Below are 18379 nucleotides of genomic sequence, written 5' to 3'. Positions count from 1 at the left end.
CTTTTCTCGCCAATTTGATTTTTAGTGCTATGTGACCTTTAGCCTCCATTTAACAGTGGAGTGATGCTTGCTTATTTAAAATGGAAGCCGGGGACACAAAATGGAAGCCAGGGACACAAAATAGAGTTTCTCTGGTATTACTATGTGGATCAGTTTGATGGACTGGAACTGTATAGGAAAAATCAGGAAAAGACTCAGAGAAGGCTGCAGTGATTTTAAAAAAATAAGGCATGGAGTGATGGACCATAAGAAAATAAAGCAGAGATACTATATGCCATTGCTATGCCATATAGAAAAAGAAAGGACAGAAATTACCCTAGAGACATCACTACAGAAAGAGACATCACTGTCAAAACAGTGTTTTCCGGAACAAATGAAAGTACCATTCTGTAATGGCAGTCACTGAAAAGAATAAGAAGAAAACATGGTAGTGGGAGAACTTGTCGCCAGGACAGATAACTCATGATTAGTTTCTGATGTGAGTCAGTGGAAAGTACATTGCTGATTCATTATCATCACAACCACATTCAGCCACTGCAGAAGATGCATTACCAGCAGGTATCCCTGTTCTAGGACAAGTATGATCATGAAGGACCTATCCAAACCCTATTGAAAGTAATGGGATTTTTTCCTCTGAGTTCTATGGGCTTTGGATCGGAGCATGGATTCTACCCAGGTTACTAGTTAATCTCTCCCTCTTTTTTTTTTTTGATTCCCTTAGCTGTATTTACCATTCATTGTACCACCTACAATCTTATTTTAGAAGTGTAGGCCACCTTCCTGCACTAATGCCAGAAAATAATTACTTTAGTTTCTTCTCTGCTATTGAGATATCTCTTACCTAGCTTTCCACCTGAACACACATGTTCTTTTTCAGGTTGCTCTCTGTGACACCAAGAATACATCTTTTCAGATTCTGCTCCATCTTGTTTGCAAGTGCAGTTGTATCTACTCACATGTCATGATAGAGAATAGACAGATGCCAAAACATTTTTGTTTCAGCAGACAGGAGGCTTGCTCCATAGACAAAATACCTAATAAAGAGGGAAAATAGTAGAACACGTAGATCAGGTGGTTGTCAGTGTCATATAGAAAATTACTGTACTATACTACAAAAAACTTTAAAAAATGACAGTTCAATGGCTGAATTTTTGCAAGAGTAAGGAAATGCTCAGATGACACCAAGAAGGGGCAGATGAGAAGCATTCTTTTTTAAGGTTTCAGAGGGGTAGCTGTGTTAGTCCGTATCAGCAAAAGCAACGAGGAGTCCTTGTGGTACCTTAGAGACTCACAAATTTATGCATACTTCCACCTTTTCATGTTCTCTGTATGTATAAATATCTCCTGTCTCTGTGTTCCATTCTATGCATCCGAAGAAGTGAGCTGTAGCTCACGAAAGCTCATGCTAAAATAAATTTGTTAGTCTTTAAGGTGCCACAAGTACTCCTGAACATTTTATATGTTAACCCAGAGTATGTTTCTTCTTTGTTCATTTTTCAGTCATGGATTCAAATTAGGGGTCTGCGTTTTTAATTGCAACCCACAAAAATTCTGTTGCACACATAGTATTTGTTACAGTGGCACAATAGTAAGAAATCTGTGGGTTTAAATATGCCAGTGGCTCTGAAGCCAGGCCAGGACACATGTCATTTCAGAAAAAAGAACCACTAAAGACATATTGATGCAATTTCTTTACTAATGGGCAGTACACACAAAGAATAATGCAAAAATCATAATTTTGTTGTATTTATTACTATGTTTAATATTAATTATTTGCACATGTGCAGTTTCTTTCATCTGAGACTCTCAAAGTACTTTCCATATGTATGGTTGTTTTATTATTCCTAATTTACGGATGGGAAAGTTCAAACGCGGCAAAGCTAAATGATTTTCCCAAGCGCATGAAGAGTTGCAAAGGCAGGGATGGAACCCAGGTCTCCTAACTCTGAATTAATTGTGCTTCCTGCATTACTATTTTATTTTATTTTATTTTTTATTTTGAAGAAACCTCTCTTGCAGTTAGAGGTCCTGGACATTGGAGAATTACCATAGATTTCACTTTGATTGCTTTTAGGAAAAACACATGCATTGGAACCTCAAAATAAATGGGGAAAAAGTGTGGTTGGTAAGGATTGCAATAGTGGCTCAAAATATTACTATTACTTGTGAACTAGACATGAATAATCTACTCTTGTCTAGGAGCTTGAAGCAAAGGTCTGTTGGATGTTGCCAAATACGAAAAAGATTCTTTAGGCTAGGCAAGAGGAAATGGAGAGGATTGAGTCTATATGAAGTCTATTCTGAGATTTATTCTGTGATTAGTTATGTAGATGGAGGCTCCAGCTATCTTGTTGGCCTTGTGGGTATTTATGAGAAGTTTGTGAAACTGGAGATTAAAAAAGGCAGAAATAAGTCCCTTTTGATTTATTTTATTGAATATATTGTCTGATTTTAGACAGTAGATTGTATATGGTGCTTTATATTTTAGTCAGACCCATATTGATCTTTAAAAATAGTAATTTATTACATGTTTGTTAATTACTTATTATTAGAGTGGGTGCACTAAAATATTATCAGCTAGTAGAACTCTCCATTTATGTATAGGAAATATTGCTGGAATTGATAGTAGCTATACAACAGGAATTATGTTTTTAAGTGTGACCACTGTAAGTGACTATTCAGTGTTATAGTGCATACTTAAGTATGCTTATTCATGGGACCAACCCTCAGGACTACTATTGAGAGTAAGGATTACAAGACTGGGCATTGAAAATGGAGTAAAATAGCCTAAAAACCATTCTCATGCAGTTTTTATGAAAGAGAATCTGCAAAAAAGCAGATATCCTGTTGGTCATGTTCTCAGATATTAGGTAGGTACTGCTTATATACTGGGATGCTTAGTCTGTGAAATTAAATTCAGCTGTAAATTTCAAAATGATGAGAATTTCAGGTGGACTCCACAAAGGTGCTTGGACACGTAAGTCCCATTGTTATGCACCACTGCGAAGCACAAAACTTTTGCTTGGCTGCCATCTAACCCTGCAGATGCCTAAATTCACTCAGTGCCGAAGCTTTTGTAATAAAAACTCCCTAGGAACCTATGTTTCTGACTCTGAGCATGTGCACTGCTGCCTCCCTCTAGGTGCCCAGGCACCTATCTCCCATCTAAGCCCCAGAGCAAGTCAGAAACTGTGGAAGATAGGCATTCAGTGTCCTTAGTTGCTTGTGCAGGCCCAGTCCAGTAGCTGTGCTTACAGGCTGTGTAACACCACACAAGATGTAGGGAGGAAGAAGCAGAGCTCTCTTATTGCCTTTAGCCTGGTGTATAGGGTACTCATCCAGGATGTGGGAAACCCCTGGTTCAAGTCCCCTCCCCCACTCCTTCTAAGTGGGAGACAGGATTTGAACAGAGATCGGTGATCTCTCAGGTGAGTCCTCTAGGTTGTAGAGTTACTCAATGCTTTCTGTGGCCCAGTTAATATTTAATCATTCAATTATTTAATTAAAGTGAAACAACGTCAATGGCAGAGATTGAGGGAGAGCCACATTGGAATATTTTATAGTCTAGTGATTAGTGCATTTACCTGAGGTGGCTGATCCCTGTCCAGGCCCTTCTCCCGCTCAGGAGGAGCAGGGACTTGAATTGGGGTCTCCCACATCCTGGGTGAGCATCTATGACAGAGTGCTGGGAATTAACAGGTGAGCGTGCACGCTGATCACTCTGGCATTAATTGGCTGCTCCAGAGAGGGCTCATTGGGGGGATGAAAAGTAATTATAGTAGGCTAGGTGAACTAAAGGATTAATTAGCCCATCAGCAGAGGACTGATAAAAAGGCACAGGAACAAAGTGAAAGAGGGAGGAGCATGGTAAGCTCAGCATGGAGTCAGAGAGAGCTGCAGGAAGGGAAATGTCTTCTCTTGGGCCCTGGGAAAAGGTCTGAGGATACAAGGGACATTGTACATAGTGTTGCTGAATTAAACTGTAAAGATGTTGGTGGAGGGATCTGAAATAAACAGCACAGTGTGGATATCTAACCAGTGGGGTCTGAGCAAGTTTCTGTGATACCACGGAGCCGGGGCAGCGTGCCAGCCTGTCACAGCAGCCTGTCCACTTGACTAAAGGTTATAAGGGAGAGTGTCCTCCTCTTCCCCCTCACTGTTTTGTTTCAAGGATTGCATGTGTCTTAGGCATTTGGTCACCTGACTTCCCTGGCTCATGGATGGCAAGCAGACATAGGTGCCTCCCTGGAGCCCAGATTTAGGTGCCTATCTTTGTGAGATGGGTGGGGCTTAGGCCACACCCCTCTCCTCTCTCTCTCTCTTATTGGCTAGTTTAGGCCTCTCTTCACCTATTGCTGGCCTTGTGGAACACATTCTGAGGTGCTGATTGCTCCCTATTAATTGAGTAGAAACCTAGGCACCTCACTCAGGCTTTATGGATGGCGGAGTTGTTCCTGTAATTTCCTAAGTCAGTGGTGGGCAACCTGCAGCCCATCAGGGTAATCCGCTGTTGGGCCGTGAGACAGTTTGTTTACATTGACTGTCCTCAGGCATGGCCGCCTGCAGCTCCCAGTGGCTGTGATTCACCATTCCTGGCCCATGGGAGCTGTGGGAAGTGGCAGCCAACACGTCCCTGCAGCCACTGGGAGCTGCGGGCAGCCGTGCCTGCAGACAGTCAATGTAAACAAACTGTCTCGCAGCCCAACAGCGGATTACCCTGATGGGCTGCAGGTCGCCCCCCACTGTTCTAAGTGCTTAAGAGCTAGGTGCCCCGACACTCAGCATTGCCTACATCCCTTGTGGATCCTACTCTTCATTTTTATAATTTTTCCACCCAGAATGACTTGAATTTAGTAAAAATTTGAAATTCATCCAAAGAACTCGACCCTTTCCACGTTAAAAGGATCCCTTGTGGATCCTACTCTTCATTTTTATAATTTTTCCACCCAGAATGACTTGAATTTAGTAAAAATTTGAAATTCATCCAAAGAACTCGACCCTTTCCATGTTAAAAGTGATTTACAAATAGTAACCAATCTAATTTACCTTGTTTTTAATGGAGATTATATAAGGGTGTGACCAACTATCTATGTCAGTGATAGGTATTGGCTAATCCACATGCTTAATAAGGTGGCTTTCTGGGGTAACGATGAAATGACTTCTTGGAGCCTGAGTTAAAAGGAATAAGCTAACTAATAAGCCTAATTAAAATTGAGAGCATGATTCTCCTCATATTTCCACTAGTGTAAATCAGGAGTAACTGTGTAGAAGTTAATGAAGTTCCATTGATGTAAAACCAGAGTAAGAAGAGAATCAGGCCCGAATCTTTAAGCACAAAAGCAGGCTTCCAACACAACTAAGGTCTTTAAATACAAATTGGGACATCTTAACAGCTTGAAAGCTAGATTCCCAGAAGGTGTACATTGGTGACTTCTGTGAAGCTACACCTATTTACATCATCTGAGAATTTGGTTCAGAGTCTTCATCTGGAGATAAAATCATGTGTGCTGGCAGCCATCAAGGAGAGAGCTTTTATCAGCTGAGTTTCCATCATCCAGTCTTACTCCACACTCTTGAGCACATTGACTTAAAGAGCATCTATGTACCAACTCAAAGTCGCAATGTAATTGGCTTCCAATCCCACTATTGTGGTTTATACTATTTCTTCCTTCCTGATGGAACAATCTTTGACACCGACTCCCTACCTCCTCTTTTCCTTTGTCTGGATTTTACCTTTAACTTCTGTAATGAAGGCGAACACCAGAAGTGAAATCCTACCCTCCTGCTTTCCACCATTGAAGTCAATGGGAGTTTTCTAATTCAATGAGTCCAGGATTTCACCCTAGCTGTCAATATGCTTCTTAGAGACAAGGTTTAATCCTTCTGTCTGCAAAACACTTTGTTAGGTCTGCATGTTGTGTTACAGGGACATACTGATAAAATAATTAGAACCCAAAGAAAAGGCTCTGAGATTTTTTTTGCAGGATCCTTAACTACAGTCATAAAGGTTTTTTTACTTTTTGAAATTTTTAATTTTTAATGTCATGTTAGTACACGGGTATACGATATAAAGCGATCAAATTATTTTGTGTGGGTGAAGATAATCTACACTTTCGAACAGCAAATAGTAATTAAATGGGGTGGTGGCAGAATGTACCCTTTACTAGAGCAGCTGCTATCCACATTCTTCTACTGTCTTCCTTCACTGCATTTTGTACAAAGTACTAGTGCAACTTTAAAGAAAAGAGGAAGGGAGTAGGTAAAGCTGCCAGATAATCATGAGAGTGTTGTGCATGAGTTGCCTGTGTTTATTATGATATGATTGTGCTGCTCTCAGGGCTTGGCTACACTTACGGTTTGCAGCACTGGTCATCCAGCTGTGTAGGAGCAGCGCTGGTGTGTGGCCACACTCACAGCTACCAGTGCTGGTGTGTGGCCACATTTGCAACATTTGCAGCGCTGTTGGGAGTGCTGCATTATGGGCAGCTATCCCAGCATTCAAGTGGCAACAACGTGCTTTTCAAAAGAGGGGGGTGGAGGGTGGTGTACTGTGACAGGGAGTGGGGAAGAGAGAGAGAGTGGATTTTTGGAGCCAACAATTTAGCTTCCTGGATTGAAAAATCACAAAATGTTCACGAACCCTTGGTCTTAATTGCAAACAGCCTGCATCCAACGCTGTTTCTCTGTCAAGCAAACATTCACTCCCTGCCTCTCATTTGATCGTTCACAGCCAGGTACAGATAGCTTCTGTTTGCTGTGATCAGTGTTTGTTTTTTAGATAAGCAGTTCAACGGAGCTTGGGGAGTTCACAACAAAACAAAGAGAGGCTGCATAACAAAACAAAGGGCGCTTGGCTAGCTGCAAACTGGTGTGAGGCAAGTGGCTGCACCTCGGCTGCTGCTGCCGCTAAGCAAAGCCCCAAGCCGCCCCAGCGCTGCCCAGCCGCTGGGAGCCGTTATATTCCCCACAGGCAGGTGCGGACAGACAGGGAGAGTTTTCTTTCAGCGCTGGCTGGCGCTTTAGCCCAGCTCAAAAGCGCTGCCGCAGCAGCTGCCGTGCAGCCAGCGCTTGAAGTAAGTGTAGCCATAGCCAAAGAGAGTAATTTAGTTAAAAGCTTTCTGGGATATCTCCTTATTCCCTGGAGGCCAATAAAAGCGCTGGTGTGTGTCCACACTTGATGAGCAGCGCTGGATCACCAGCACTGCAATCGCTACACCCCAACCTGGCCAGGTGTACAGCCAGCGCTGCAGCCAGGGAGTTGCAGCGCTGGATGTGCCTTGCAGGTGTGGACGGTTACTAATTGCAGCGCTGGAAAGCCTCTACCAGCGCTGCAACTTGCAAGTGTAGCCAAGCCCTCAGACTAATAAAATGTGTGATTGCAGATCCTCTGCTAATAAAGTAAACCTGTAATTGGGCATTCAGAATTTGTAAGTGGCCAGTCTCTGAATTGTGCAGCTGTATGTTCACATCTGCGGTAATCTCAGCTACTTGGGAGTCTGCGACTAGCGGATCGTTTGAGTTCAAGGGTTCTGGGCTGTAGCGTGCTATGCTGATTGGGTGTCTGGTGCCACTGACAGCCTGGCCAGCGAGTGGTTGAAAGACTAGCTAGAACAACACAAATGACATGTTGTGATCAGCACTGTGTGAAGGCTGATGGACCGATCAATCAAAATGCTGTTCACAGTTATACCTTAATCTTTAGGTGTAAAGATATTCCTAAATCCACTTCTTGAAATTTTCTGAAAGATCAGCAGTTCAAATCCATTTCAGGTCAAAAGTGACCCAAAGATGTAATAATCTGATAGCTGTTTGGTGACCTGCGTGAAGTGAGTTTGGGGGCCTCAGTCCCATTTGTACTGGATGTTTTCCAGTTCACAAAAACCAGTAACTCTTTTGGAGGCAGTATTAGAAGACAGGCCAGGGATTGAATGGACATAGCAACAGAACTCCTATCACTCCTGGTCTGTGTAAGCCCCAAAGGCTTCATAGGTCACTCTGTCTGGGCATAGTTTATTCTGCAGCAGAAGTCTCACTTTTCCCCCACATAATAAGCCAGTTTCTTGGTGGCAAATTATAGAGCTGCCCAAGAGGAAGAGAGATTGTACCAATGAGTGGTAAACTAACCCCCCTTCTGACCTCCCATCCCTCAGCACAGTCCGTTTGTCCACTTCCTGCTTAACAACCTTTGGGATTAATTTCTCTGCGTAGCTTCATTTTAGGGACAGCAGGTGGTTGGGTCCAGTTTATATGCCGAATGTAAACAATAACAACAAAATCAATGGGAGTGAGATTAGGCTCCTGAGGGCCCCCTCTTTCTAATGCGGATTCTGTTCCTTCAATTATGAATGAGTCCATCCTCACTACTCTAAATATAGGAGAATTCTGAGGGGCTTCCTACCTCCAATACGGTATGGGCCACACAGCTACTTCCTTCCTTCTTTTTTATTACTGACTACAGGCAGGGAGCTAATAGCATGGGAGAGCTCCAAATGTCTGGCTATGCCCATGTTCAAATCTTTCCTTACCTGACGCTTATTTGGCCATCCAGGGAAGAGCCTGATCCTGTGTTAGGACATGAGGGACAGACTATGAATATGAAGGGGCCGTGTCATCTCTGCAGAGGCAGTATCACTCTGATGCTGAGGCTCATTTTGCCTGGGTCTGTTCCTAGGGGTTGTAAAATGCCAGCTTACAGGGAAAATGGTAATTTTTAACAGTTTGTCACTCAGCTATGCCCGAATGTGTGATTTCACAGGATAAAGAAAAGGCACTTCTCTAGCCTGAGGGCTGAACAACCTTTACAATAATAAGCTTCTGCTTTGGTATTGTGTAGTGGTATCTGAGTGATGTAGTTCATGAAGCCAGACTGAACAAGAATACCACATTACAACTGGTAAATTTATTTTTAAGATACTAATCTTCTAACTTCCATGTCTGTGATAGATGATGTGAGAACAGTCTCAAGTACACCCTGAATACTAAATCATTTATAAATGCCACTGTTCAGTGTTCACCTTCCAGGGAGGAAACACTGCTGCCCCTTTTCACACCTTTGCTTTTCTTTCATGCACTTCTCTTCTAGTTCCTCTGCTGAGAAGAGGTGGGACAGAGCTGAGCCTCTCCTCCCTGCCCCCAAAGAATGAAATGAGCAGGAGGAGATGCTACTGCTGTCAGATGTCTTGCTCTGAATCTCTCTCAGGAAAGTTCAAGGACCATATTGGGATGAATATATAAAAATATTCCAAGAAATAAGAGATGGAAAAGATTTATTACTGTAGGTTTCTCTCCCTGGCCAGTATGAGATTGTTCTTCCAGTGTTTGGTCCATCTACTTTCAGTTGTCCCAAGCAATGAGGTCTTCATCAGTTCCACACACTACTAGATCTCACCATTAGGAAGTCTTTCCTAATGCTCAGCCAATGGTCCCACTTCATGACATTATCCTTATTTACATGTTATTTGCCCACTCCTAGACATCCCCTCCTAGGCATTTTCTCTTCTTTGGTTCTTTGTTTTTGCCCATTTCTCTCCATATAAGTATTTCTATTGTGTTCATCGTTAGGTTATCTAGGGACCGTGTTCCAGTGCCAAACAGAAGAGATATGTAATATTTTGCTAGAAGTTGGAACTCCCCTTTAGGATCTAAAGGCCTTTGAGATCAATAGGAAAGCTCCCATTAATTACAGTGGGATTAGGATCAGCCCCTTAAGAAACTATTTTTGTGAGATCAGAGGTTTTACTCCTACACCAAATACCTCAGGGCCCATCTGCTTTGAATGCCAATGAAAAAATATGGGTCTTGCACTGTACCCTAACAGTGCTGGTTTCATGCTGCTCATCATTCCGTTTCTTCTTTCTCTTTCTTATTGTGTGTAAATCCTCCCCTGTTTCCCCCGCCTTTATTACCACTTTCTCTCCCACAATGTCTCTGACTATTCCTCCTCATCTCTCTCTCCCCCACCCTTCCCAGAGTGGAAGGATCTCTTGATCCATGTAGTAGGGGTAGCGGTGCTGAAGCGTGTTCAGTCTGGCTTCATGAACTACATGACTCAGATACCACTACACACTGGGAGATATCATTTGGAGTGGAAGAACCTGTACCCACCATTGCTCCAACAACTCATAGGCCTTCCCAGTATAGCATGCACTACTACTGCTGCTTGGGTAGCAGTATGCAGCTGGCTCTTTAGAGAGTTCATGTTCAACTCTTATTTGGCATGATCCTAATTTTTTCCTGAGCAATGCAAGCAAGAGAGGGGAAATGGTCATTTTTAACAGTTTATAAATTAGCGAAACCTGAATGCAAAACAGGGGCGGCTCTAGGAATTTGGCCGCCCCAAGCACGGCGGCACGCTGCAGGGGGCGCGCTGCCGGTCGCCGGTCCCGCGGCTCCGGGGGACCTCTTGCAGACGTGCCTGCGGAGGGTCCGCTTGTCCCGCGGCTCCGGTGGAGCATCCGCAGGCATGCCTGCAGGAGATCCACCCTAGCCGCGGGACCAGCGAACCCTCCGCAGTCATGCCTGCGGGAGGTCTGCTGGTCCCGCGGCTCCGGAGCAGCTGCAGGGCATGCCCCGCGGATCCACCGAGCCGCCGGGGGACAGCAAAACCTCGCAGTCATGCCTGCGGGAGGTCTGCTGGTCCCGCGGCTCCGGTGGACCTCCCACAGGCATGACTGCGGAAGGTCCGCCGGAGCCACCTGCCGCCCTCCTGGCAAAATGCCGCCCCAAGCGCGCGCTTGGCGCGCTGGGGTCTGGAGCCGGCCCTGATGCAAAAGAAAAGGCACTTGTCTATCCAGAGTGCTTTCTCCCTACTGAATTTCAAGGCCCTGCTGCAAACTATGGAGATTTGTGAAGTTTATAACAAACAAACAACTATTTGCAGAATCGTTTATAATGGAAAATGGTAGGCAATGTAAATATAGAGGTTACTAAGGGCAATAATGTTAAAGTTTAAAAATAATTTCTGCCTTTGAAAGGATAAACCAGGGAGAAAAATAATTATGTTCTGACTGTCGAGCAAAGATTTGGGTAAGCCACATACATGAAAATGAATCATGAGCTGCCTAATGTGAATGACTGTTGATCCAAGTCTGTTCTGTAGCAATTAAATTCACAGATCACAAGCACAGAGCAGTTGTTTAACTCCCAAGAAATGGGAGATGTGTTTGTTCATCAATTTATTTTAAGAGTGCTTTGTGAGCCTTTAGGATAAAGGGTGCAATATATAAAAAGGTACATTTTATGATTTTTTCAGATCCAGAGTGGTGATGCACTGAACTGAATTTTCCTGCTCTACTGCACAGAGGTTCTCTACTGACACACAAACCTTTTATTGATGCAAAAACGTGCAGAATTCCCCCTGGAAAAAAGATACCAAAACTGGGGAAAGGTACAGTATACATTGAACTACAGGTACTTTTGCATGCAAAACCATTCAGTGTCCCCCCAGCTCTCTCTGGGAACTGTCCTATTTATTGCTTTGGGTTGGATTTTTCCCTGCAGACACAGGAAAATGCAAATTGCACCTCCCTGGTCCTGTGGTGGCAAGTGTGCTGGATGGGGGATTCCCCTAGTGCAGGTGGTAGTGCTGCAGGAATGAGCAGGACTGAACTCCAGCAGAGGTTCCTTAGGAGCCCTTCAGTGATGATGGGTCATGTGTCCCATACTGGCAAATAAAGGATTAATTAGTGCCTAGGTAGCCCATCAGGCTACACCTGGGGGAGGGAAGAAGGGCAGGCCTAATTTAGTATCGCCAGCTGAGAAGGAGGATAGGGCGCCATACAGGTAGAGCCTGGGAGCAGCCTTGAGAAAACTCTTCAATAGAGAGTTGAGAAGAAGCTGCACAAAGACAGCAGGTGTAGTGGTGGTTGCAGTCCTTCTGAGAGATGCCAATAAATGGGAAAAGGTAGAAGCAGCCCAGGGAAGTGGCAAAGGATTGTAAGGAATATCCCTTAGCTGCCTAACACACAGGGACCCTGCTGGAACTCGGAGGAAAGGAGAGGGCAGACCTGGGTTCTCCTCCCCTTCCCCCAGCCATAGGGGAAGTACAAGCCTCAAGACTAAAAGAGGCAAAGATTGATGAGTACTATATGGGAGCTGAAGGCCTGTCATAAAGGTTATTAGACTTTGGGTTTTTTTCTGTCTGGACTTTTCTGCCACCCTGAATGTGAAAGGTGACCTGGCTGGAGGGTTGGGACATAGAAGCTGCAGACCCAGGACCATAGGGACTAGAGTGAAAGAACACCATCAACCCCTTGTCATGGTTTGTGGAGGGTGTTTCAGTGGTGATTTTACCCCCATTACAGATGCTTAATCCGTTCCTCTTCCACCTGGGTAGGTGATGCTCCTTCTGAGCCAATCCCATCCAATTTGGGGCTGCCTGGGCTGCTTCTGGGCCCTCTCAGTGGAGTGGGATTAGCAGGAAGCTGACATCACTACTTCTGGTGAACATACCAAGGTCAGTAGCTGCTAGGCCCTTAATTAGAAAAGTAAAACTCCCTCATGCAGTTGCTCAGAAATTTTCTATCAAAACTTTAGTTTGACAAAAAATGGCTTTTAGAATAAAGAGAAATTTCTGTGGCCAAAAAATTCCATTTCTGTCAACAATTTTAGGGTTTTCATCCAAAAAATGAAAATTTGAAAATGTAAATTTTTGGCAACCAACTTTGTTTTGGTTTTTGACAGAAACATTTTCATCAACATTTTTCACAGGAGAAAAATATTATTTTGCAACCAGTTCTGCTCCCTAATGTTGGCCTTTTCAGATAGGTAGAGCTCACCTGTTAGAGGCTGAGTCTATACAGCTTCAGCGAGCAGGGTAAAAACTACTTTTTTACTCTCTAGGCTTTCAGTGCAGTGCTTCTGTGTCAGCTGTCAGTTATAGCTGTCAGTTATAAACCATTTTTTTAAGACAATAGGAATGAGACCGCCCTATCGTTACACATGCTTACCAGCATTTCTTATACAGAGAAAGCTAAATGTGCTTAGAATGTTTTTACTTTAGGGATATTCTAATTTAATTTTTGGTAAAAAGTGTTAAAAGAAAGCTGGCCTGTCTTCTAGCATACATTACAAACACTGAAGTACTCCAAAGTGCAGTAGGGTGCTTTATGCTGCTAATAATTGAGTGATCTTTATGTTAACACAACTTGCAAGAAGGTTTAATGCCACTTTAGTGACATTAATATATTCAAGAGTTATATTAATAAGTATTTTGAGTCATAGCTCAGCTTTAAAATGTAATTACATGTTCCTCATACTGTTGCTATAGTCCAATAAATTCTGCCTTTTCATTCAAAAATTGTCTATGGTGAAACTAGCTGCAGTTCCATTCTTTGTTACCCATAAAGCCACATCTTGAAGTCATTGGGTTTGCACCAGTGTAGCAGAGCGGAGTGTGGTAGCACGTGACAAAAACTCAGCTTTCCATATATTGTTCTTATTGTAACTGACAAACCTATTTTTCATTATTTCCGTATCAGAAAACTTAAGTAAAATGTGCAAAATTGTGTTTTTTAAACCACAATTGTTGGAAAATAGCAGTAATGGAAAATCAGATTTCATGAATAAAAGATAGTCCGTGATTAGCTGTTATATGGGCTTGCTCCATCCTTGAGGACTAGGGTAAAATTGTCATGTCTGAATACCAATTTTAGCTGGAAAATAGGAGTTTCTTGGCAGGAAATCATGCTTTTTTAAAAAAAAAAAAGACACGACACTTTATTTTTTTTCAGAATGAGTTGAGCTTGAAAAACGTGTTGGGGATATGTTCCCTCTTCTTTTTCTCCGTTAAGAAGTAAGTTTCCCATTGAGAGTTCAGAGAAAAATGTATATTCTGGTATGAAGAGGTACTTCTGTCCTCAGGTTTTACCATTATTTTATGTATGGCATATTGAACTGGCAGGGATAGAATATTTTATTTGCACTGCAGCTACTTATAAAAAAAAAAAAGACATGGGTTCTGTGCAGGGGCGGCTCTAGGCACCAGCGGGCCAAGCGCCCGCTTGGGGCGGCTTCCTGGGGAGGGCGGCATTTGGCTCCGGTGGAGCTCCCGCCGGCATGCCTGCGGCAGGTCCACCGGAGCCCGGGACAAGCGGACCTGCCGCAGGCATGCCGGCGGGAGCTCCACCGGAGCCAAATGCCGCCCTCCCCAGGAAGCCGGAGCCGCGGGAAGAGGGGACCCGCCGCGGGACTGGGGAAGGGCGGCGCAGCGATCCGCGCTGCTTGGGGCAGCCTACTTTGTAGAGCCGCCCCTGGTTCTGTGGAGACCTCAGTTTTGTATTGCTGAATTGGGTGTCAGTCAGCAGTTTTTCAGAGCATGGTATTCTGCATAGGGAAGGATGAGTCAGCAGGTTGTCCAACCAGAGTGTTCTGGGATAGCTGGTGCAGTTTAAAAAAAAAAAAAAAAGCCACAGAAGCCAAGGAGTTTGCCTTCATCAACAGTACTTAGATCAGACTGTGCAGACTCCTACGGAATCTTCAAAAGTGAAGGGAGAAATCACTGCTTTTGGGTGCTTCTGTTCTCACCACAGCCTGGCCTATTGTGCCCTTGGCAATGACTCTTAAAAGTTTGACTTTCCAAAAATAGCAAAACACATTTTGCACCTGTAACTCTTTACTTACAACACCTGGGCATGCCTTTACTAATGCCAGCACGTGTACGTGTGTGTGTGTGTGTGACAGACACTAACATCTGTGCACACAAATGGGTTTTGCACATGCCAGTGTAATCACTTGTGTTGTGCAAATTATAGCAGCTCTCAGTGTCAAGTGGTTAGTCCATGTAATGTGCACATGCAGATGTATGTGTGTAAAATGTCGTGTGCACACAAATGAGATATGGATAAGGTCCATCTGCAAATTAAATACTAACTTCAGCCACTGATGAACAAAGACAGATCTTCATCTAATTATTAGGGTTTTCAAGTGATTAAAAAATTAACCGCATGATCAAACAATAAGGTAATACAATTTATTTAAATATTTTTGGATGTTTTCTACATTTTTAAATGTATTGATTTCAATTACAATACAGAATACAGTGCTCACTTTATATTTTTTATTACAAATATTTGTGCTGTAAAAACAAAAGAAATAGTATTTTTCAATTAACCTCATACAAGTACTATAATGCAATCTCTTTATCATGAAAGTTGAACTTACAAATGTAGAATTACATACCAAAAAAAACCTGCATTAAGAAAAACAATGAAAAACTTTAGAGCCTATAAGTCCACTCAGTCCTGAGCCAGTCACTCAGACAAACAAGTTTGTTTACATTTGCAGGAGATAATGCTGCCTGCTTCTTGTTTACAGTGTCACCTGAAAGTGAGAACAGACGTTCGCATGACACTGTTGTAGCCGGCATTGCAAGATATTTACATGCCAGATGTGCTAAAGATTTTTATGTCCCTTCATCTTCAACCACCATTCCAGAGGACATGCGTCCATGCTGATGACGGGTTCTGCTCAATAACAATCCAAAGCAGTGCGAACCAATGCATGTTCACTTTCATCATCTGAGTCAGATGCCACCAGCAGAAGGTTGATTTTCTTTTTTGATGGTTTGGGTTCTGTAGTTTCCGCATCAGAGTGTTGCTCTTTTAAGACTTCTGAAAGCATGCGCCACACCTCATCCCGCTCAGATTTTGGAAAGCACTTCAGATTCTTAAACCTCAAGTTGAATGATGTTGCTATCTTTAGAAATCTCACATTGGTACCTTCTTTGCATTTTGTCAAATCTGCAGTGAAAGTGTTCTTAAAACAAGCAACATGTGCTGGGTCATCATCTGAGACTGCTATATTATGAAATACATGGCAGAATGCAAGTAAAACAGGGCAGGAGACATGCAATTCTCCCCCAAGGAGTTCAATCAAAATTTAATTAATGAATTTTTTTTAACGAGTGTCATCAGCATGGAAGCGTGTCCTCTGGAATGGTAGCCGAAGCATGAAGGGGCATACAAATGTTCAGCATATCTGGAACATAAATACCTTGCAATACTGGCTATAAAAGTGCCATGCGAACACCTGTTCTCACTTTCAGATGAGGTTGTAAATAAGAAGCCGGCAGCATTATTGCCCATAAATGTAAACAAACTTGTTTGTCTTAGTAATTGGCTAAATAAGAAGTAGGACTGAGTGGACTTTTTGTTTTTGAGTGCAATTATGTAACCAAAAAAAGTACATTTTTAAGTTGCACTTTCACGATAAAGCAGTGTTTCTGAAACTGGGGTCGCCGCTTGTGTAGGGAAAGCCCCTGGCAGGCCGGGCCAGTTTGTTTACCTGCCTGGTTTGCCGCTGCAGGACAATGGGGGCTGCTGGAAGCGGTGGCCAGTAAGTCCCTTGGCCCATGCCGCTTCCAGCAGCTCCCATTGGCCTGGAGCCTGGTTTACAGGGCAGGTAAACAAACCAGCGCAGCCCGCCAGGGGCTTTCCTTACATAAGCGGCGACCCCAGTTTGAGAAACACTGTGATAAAGGGCTTGCATTATGGTACTTGTATGAAGTGAATTGAAAAATACTATTTCTTTTGTTTATCATTTTTACAGTGCAAATATTTGTAATAAAAATAATATAAAGTAAGCACTGTACACTTTGTATTCTGTTATTTAAATAAATATATTTGAAAATGTAGAAAAAATCCAAAGATACTTACTACATTTCAATTGGTATTCTATTGTTTAATAGTGTGTTAAAACTGCAATTAATCATGATACATTTTTTAATCACAATTTTTGAGTTAATCGCATGAGTTAACTGCGATTAATTGACAGCCCTACTAATTAAACCAGGTAAGACATTAGCTCTAATCTTCCTTTTGTGTTTAGTGAAATTATAGTTCTTTACACCCCACATCATAGTCACTTATATTGGAAGCTATAATATTGTTACAAATAAGGTCTATGATATCAATTTGCTATGGAACAAAGATTTTGTTAAGTCCATTCTTTTTCATTATAAAGCTTATATATCTTCTATTCATGACTGTTAAAGATTGATATATACACCTCTACCTCGATATAACGCTGTCCTCGGGAGCCAAAAAATCTTACCGCGTTATAGGTGAAACCGCCTTATATCGAACTTGCTTTGATCCGCCGGAGTGCGCAGCCCTGCCCCCCCGGAGCGCTGCTTTACTGCGTTATATCCGAATTCATGTTATATCGGGTCACGTTATATTGGGGTAGAGGTGTATTTAACTTGTTTATATTTCCTTCGTAAGGAAAATGCTGATTAAGATCTGCTGTGAAAAACAATTTTACTTTTCCCGTGGTCATTGCCTTGCTTTTTGACTCAAGTTATTACTTACATGGTTGCCATATTCCCAAGACTCCATCATAAATGAGCTCTAAAACCCAGTGGTGTGTCCTGGTCAGGTAAATAAATGGAGACAAAATACTCTAAATGATCTTGCTGTTCACATTTCATATCCAGTGTGTTTTATGTCTGGTAGACAAGCTCAATAAATGTTATGTTTTATGCATTTGTGCCACAAATATTCCATTTGATTCCTAATGGTTCATGAAGTGCCTTCTGCAAACCGTTGAGGGGATATGAGACTGAACCATGGAAAATATATTCCCTACTAAATTCATTTTTCAATTTTACTGTATCATGTTTATCCTGTTCTTACTTTTCTAAACTGTATAGATTGCAAAATTTTATATTTTGGACCTGATCTGCCTCTTGTTTGTAGGAGTCATGCCACAGAAGCCAGCAGGTTTACACTGACTCAAAATGGGTGTGAACTGGGTTCTGTGTATACTGCTGCATTCTAACCTATGCAATCTTTTATTAACATAAGAATAAATACCAATCCCTGTTAAAATTATACAGGTCTTGATTTTTTTTTTAAACATACAAAATGAAGACAGTTTAGAAAATTGAGTCAGAGTAGGTTTGAAATATATCAGAGAGGTCTCAGGCCAGGAGGTTAATGTGCTGTTAAATCAACTACAGCTTGTAGAATGGATCACCCATAGTTCCTGATATAACATGACCTACAATTTCTGACTTGGATGGCAAAAGTTGAATGAGGCTGCTGTAACAGAGGACTAACCAAACTTCAACTTCTTTTGGCCTTTTTTCATTTAAGTGAGAATCCCACCCCCCTTTCCAAGACTGTTTTAACATAGTATTTTGCATTTCCCCCTTTGTTTTTAAAGTGCAGTTATACTCTGAAAAATGACCGTAATGATAACATTGTGGAGTTGTTTCTCAATAAATATATTCATACTGATTATTTCACTAGGAAAAAGATAGGAGTTTGTTCTACCTGACATTGCAGTCTGTTTTGTGATCTGGAAAATCAGCTCTCTCTCTTCTGGCTTGGGCAACATTGCCAGTTATAAAGATCCAGCATTCAGAACTTGGTTAATAAAG

This window comes from Mauremys reevesii, linkage group 16, assembly GCF_016161935.1.
Source record: "Mauremys reevesii isolate NIE-2019 linkage group 16, ASM1616193v1, whole genome shotgun sequence".
Lineage (NCBI taxonomy): Eukaryota > Metazoa > Chordata > Testudines > Geoemydidae > Mauremys > Mauremys reevesii.
Note: the sequence above shows the minus strand (reverse complement) of the source record.